Source organism: Anas platyrhynchos, chromosome W, assembly GCF_047663525.1.
Source record: "Anas platyrhynchos isolate ZD024472 breed Pekin duck chromosome W, IASCAAS_PekinDuck_T2T, whole genome shotgun sequence".
Lineage (NCBI taxonomy): Eukaryota > Metazoa > Chordata > Aves > Anseriformes > Anatidae > Anas > Anas platyrhynchos.
The window spans coordinates 14,833,141-14,839,140 of record NC_092620.1 but is presented as its reverse complement, the minus strand read 5'-3'; positions in this window follow the sequence as shown (position 1 = coordinate 14,839,140).

Here is a 6,000-nt window from a genome sequence, read left to right as displayed (position 1 = left end):
TGCTGACTGATCCAATCCACCTTTCCAGAAGAGGAACGATGCCAAGGAGTGTGAAATTCCCATTTAATTCCTAGAGCCCTCATTAGCCCTTGTAATATCTGTGATGTAAAGCGACTTCCTTGATCAGAGTCAACAACTCCATACCTGGGAATTATCTGTTCTAGAATTACTTTAGCTACTGTGTTCACAGTAGCAGATACTGAAGGCGAAGCTTCCACCCACCCTGACAAGTGATCTACCAAGACTAATAAGTATTTAAATCTACCTACCTTAGGGAGTTCTGTAAAATCTGCCTGTACATTTTGGAAGGGTCGAATTCCTGGTTCTCGCCCACTTTGGGCTGACTGCAGATAATTTTCCTATTTACCTTCTGACATACTACACAACTCCTGCATACTTGTTTAGCCAAAGTATATATATTCCTAGACATACATCTTTCCATAGTACAGCATCACACATTGCTTGAATTCCCCAATGACCCTCTTGATGTAAAACAGTTAATATTCGCCTCATTAGTACTTTATTCAGCATTTCTGAATTTCAGCAGATTCAGGGAGTATCCATTTTCCTTCAGACTCCATGGCTCCTAATTCCTTAAAAATTGCTTTCTCTTTTTCACTAAATATCTGCTTTTCTAGTGGGGAGGATACTTTCAGACACTAGATGCCCTAAGTACTTGACTTCTCTTTCCACATATTGCAATTTATTTTTCAATACTCTTAAGCCCGGTTTTCCCAGAAAGTTGAATAGCTTGTTAGTGGCTTCCTTCACAACTGTTTTCTCCTGTCCTGACAATAAAAGACCATTCACATACTGTAACAGTAACACCTCCTCGGGAGGTTGTAATTGCTCCAAAATCTGTTCTAGAACTTGCCCAAATAAATAGGTGGCCCTGTAAACCCATGAGATAAAACTGTCCATCTGTATTGTTGCTTCCGCCCTGTTTCAGGGTCTTTCCACTCAAAGGCGAATAATCTTTGCTCTCAGGGTCCGAGAGCGTTCCATTGTTAACACCATTATTCCAGACTAAGAATTTAATATTTGAATGCCCAATTTCATCATCAAATCCCTTCAAAACAAGTTAGTCCCTGCCTTGGGTACATGCAATAATTGCTCAGTGATCAGTTTATCCCCTAGTTTCAGCTTGGTATCCCCAAAAAGTAGCTCTGTTATCCCAGTCCCTTATTCCCCCATCACTTTTTAGGTTTTCATTAGTTAATTTAATCCCTGATACTTTACAGGCCAGCAATAACCTAGCTGCCCTACTGTACTGGGTTTACGTGGCATGGTTCTGGTAGCAGGGGGTTGCAGAGGTGGCCCCTGTGAGAAGAATCCAGCAGCTGCCCTATGTTAGATAAGGGCCAGTTTCAGATGGCTCCAAAGGGGCCCACTTATGCCCAGGGCCGAGCCATGAGCAATGTAGTTTGTGCATCTGTGAAAGCATATCCAGTGTTATAAATGGCTCAGGATTCAAATTAGGATTAAATAAAAAATAGGATTTATTAAAAGAATATAAAGGAATAGAGGTAAGCAAACAGCGCTGGGTGCACCGGGAGTCTCCGCTCCACCAGGACGCACACCAGTTACATCAAGCAGCTGATTTTTATGCACCTAGACTAATACATATTCATTACTACTTCTAAAAAAAGAGATTATTAAAATTAGCTTCCGGGGTCCAGTTCCTCCTACTGGAGCATGCGCATCAGTCTCCTCTGGGGGTCTCTAGGGGTCTTTCATGCTGAAGGCTCGTAGTCTTCCTCTCACCCTTTGTACTTACTTGGCACTATTCCAAGTTTATGGAACACTCTCTGTACACTCTCCACAGGTCTTGTCTCCCAACCGTCCTTCAGCTTCTTTTTTCTTCCTCTTAATCTCTTGGCCCCCCTGGCCGGATACCAAGGATCCTCATAGTATCCCATAACAGTCACTAGTTGTTATCAGTTGTTCTGAAACTCCCAGACATCAAACACAAACAGCTTTCTTATTTGACGCTTCACGAGTAATTAAAACATTCTTCCCCAGCCATTCACAGACACATCTATAGCAGTGTTAAGTTAATCTCGAAGAAGACAGGAAAAAAGGCTGTAACTGTTAGAACTAGAAGTCAGGAATAACAAAAGCAAACAGGTTCATAAATTTAAGGAGTGTTTTCTGAAGACGTGATAAATTGACTGGAATGAGGGGGAGACTGGGACACACTGCATCTGTGGTTCAAGAACTAAATTGCCAGTGCAGGGCCCAGGCAGACAGGATTCAAACAGAATTATTCTTTATGGACACGAATTTATGGACACGAATTTATGGACACGAATTGGAATTGTTAAAACATTCCTCACAATCCCTTATCTTCTTTTTAATATCCCCAATTCGTGTCTCTTCTGTTATTAATAATTGGATTTCATCAGTTTGTTCTTGGAGGGTCCAATTCTTAAGCATCATAATTGACATATTCTCTTCTTTTTTTTTAAATGAAGTTATTACCAATGTACTATTTATCACCCGGTGTATTAATAATGTAAGACAAGGTATCATACAAGGTATAAACAATAACATCTTTACACCACATAACAATAAAAATAACACTCTTTTAACCCATGGTCCACCAGGCAGCCATGAAAATAAAAATAAATGAAGATAAATGAAAATAAATCCCATTCCATATCCTTCCAGGTTTGTGTTTGCTCGCTCACCTCCCCCCTCTCCTTCTCTGGGATGGGAGAGAGAAATGGGAAAGTGAAGCCTGTGAGTTGAGATAAAAACAAGAAGATAATAACAATAATAATAATAACTATAATGATGATAATAGTACCACTAGTAATAATGTGTACGAAATAAGTAATGCACAATGCAATTGCTCACCACCTGCTGTCCGATGCCCAACCTAACCCCGAGCAGTCCGGCCCTCCTCCCAGCCTGCCTACTAGCAGGACAGTGAGAAGCTGAATTTGGCGTGGTCCTTGGCTTGGTGTAAGCACTGCTCTGTAACAATTAAAAACAATTAAAACATCAGCATATTATTAACATTCTTCTCATCCTAAACCAGAACATAACATTCTATTAGCTACTAGGAAGAAACACCCTTTTTATCAATCTTTAAACAGCAATTACTAAAGCTAAATTTTCCACAGACTTCTTCTTGTGCTAGTAAATAATCCAAAGCTAGGCAATTTTGATACAAAACAGTTCTCATCATTTATAACTATTTCTATTACAGCTAATAACCTAATTATTCTATTAAGTATATATACTGGGGTCCTATAGTCCCACGATCTGTCTTCTGCCCACGTATCTGGATCATAATAGGCAAACACCTTCAGGGTTGATTCAGGCTTGTGTTACCGTTCGGCCTGTCAGGGTGATCCAGCTCCTGGAAAACGAATCACAATTTTATATAGGTTAAAATAAAGGTTCTTATGTTATTTTCTCAGGACAACCTGACCTTAATGTGGGAGAAGTCCAGTCGAGGCCCTCTCACTCGGCAGTCAATACCCATAGGGGTTGCTTCCCTCGGTAGACCATACACACCGCAGTGGAGGGTCCTGCCCTGGTCTTGCCTTCTCCCTTTCCTCCCTTCAGGCTTGTCCCCTTTATTTGGCATCCTTAATTCATGCAGAGCCTCGTTGCCAGAATATTAGTTCTTCCTTAGCTTGAGTTTCAGTTTCCCAGGAGCGGACTCAGCCCTCCAAGTTTCAGTAGTTACTGGTCCTTTTATTCTGGATGCATGGGTCCCTTCCTGCAGTTCTCACAGCTGTTTCAGTAGTCAGTAAAACAAGGTACAGTCCTTCACATCGAGGGTTCAGTGATTCTTCCCTCCCATGGCTGCTTGTTGAAACACTTTCTTTTTTATCTTCTGACAAGTTAAATAACAGTTATCTAATTTACTTTGCCGTATGGCCCTTTTCAGGTTCCCGTAGCAGGATTCATCTGATAGCCTTTCAGGTTGATACAGATTTGACTACAGATACTAGGGTTTTGGCATTCATCACTATCTCCACAGTTTCCCAGCTGGACAGTCACATTCATTTTTGTTGCATTCCTTCAGGGTCTCATCACTCCAGTCCTTGCAGTCTCTCTGCTGGTTACACACTTTATCGATATCTATGCACACAAAGTCAGATTCAGTACACATCTTCTTCACACAAGAACTCTCATCACTGCCATCTGAGCAGTCTTCACATTTTACTCTAGCACCGTTGGCAGCAGTGCACAGTCAGGCGAAGGCGAGCAACAGGCAGAGCGCCCTGCACCGTCACCTGTGTCACTTATACTACTCCTATTACCCATGCTGTTAGTGTCAGTGGCATCCTCCTTGTACCGTTTCTGTCTTTGTCTCCCCCCTTTTCTTTTTGTCACTGGCCATTCACCACAAATGGATAAGACACATGATTACTAATTAGGAAAGAGAGTGTAACGTCTGCTATACGGCTGCAGGCAGTGCCAGCTGCAACCTTAGGTTTGTGAAAGAGCCTGCCGGTGGTCATTTGGCAGTGTGATCTGCGTCTCTGCACTCCTGCCCTGCAATAGAGCTAAGTCGTCATTAGCAATAGTTATAACACCGATCTGGGGACTAATAGTCTTTTTTTGCATTGCAAGATAAACCTTTTATAAAAAGAATGCCAGAGTGAAGCAGCACAGCCGCTGCTGCCGCTGCCTCCATGGTTATGTCAGACAGGCTGCAGGGTCCTGATGTCCGCCCCTCTGCTATGTGCGGACTCGCCACACGCTGAGGGTCAGCTACCGGTGTCCACTGACGCCTCTGGTCTCCCGTAGCAACTCGATCTCGGATGTTCTGCAATTACTTCAATTTCCCCGCGTTTTGCAGCTTCTGTCAGGTCTATTCTGTGTCTCTCAGAGCCGTCCGTGGCTCTGCAGCATCTCTCAGGGCTCTCTCCGTCCAGCGGTAGTCCCTCCGTAGTGTCTCGGGCCTCCCAGCGCCGCTCCGGTCTCTCGGCGCCGCTCCAGTCTCTCGGCGTGTTCAGGTCTCAGCGAGTCTGGGTCTCAGTGAGTCCAGGTCTCGGCCTGTGCGGGCCTCATATGTTGCAGGAAGCATGTCATATCATGCTCCTGCCTTTTTCTTGTCACAGTCAAAACATTTAAGAGCAAAAATAGGATACACAAGATACACAAGATACACCGGGCCCATATATTAGGCACCACCACTCAAAACTTGGATAAAACAGCACTTCTTCTCAGTCTGTCAAGCACTTTGTTTGTCTCTGCCCACTCCCCTTGCAGAGAGTACGGAACAACGGATCGGAACTCTGCACTCGCTTTGCAGCAACGCTGCGTCTCACTCACACAGCACACTCGCACACGGAGGCCTCCAGCACATCTCATTCATACCATAGGAATATAATTTAGAATGATAACCAACCAAACAAGTATTGTCTCTGACTGTGTTCTTCGTGAAGTGACTTGTAACACTGTGTTTCAAACCCTTACATTTACACAAATACTTTCAACACAAAATACATACATAAAAACACATACAATTATTAACACTCCAGTTAGTATCCCTCCAGCAGCCGAAAACATACCGTTTGTCTGCAGTTTCAGGAGTTTCTTTGCTCCTGCGGTGAGCAGCTGAGAGTGGAGTCCCCTCCGAGCAAAAACACTCAGGGTGCACCTAGGGGCGTCCACGCTGCAGCCGATCCCGCAGCCGAGCAGAGTGTCTCCTGCCTGGCTCACCAAAATGACTCTCAGAAAGCTGACTCCACAGTCAGTAAGATTGTAAAGCAGGTATGTTTACTCAGTTCCGTGCAGCACGGGGCGGGTAGTCCCCCCAAAGTCGTGCACGCCTAACGTGGCAAATTGCTTTAGTAAAAAGTTACATATACATAAACATTCCTATACATATACATAACCTGTCCCTTTGTGAACAGTCCTCCTTATCTTAGACCCCTTGATTAAAGTCTGAACCATGAGGTTGTTTTTGATCTGGTTCTCGGGGTCCGAGAGGCTCCTGTTATCTGGTGGTATAAGCGCAGCACAGCACAGTAG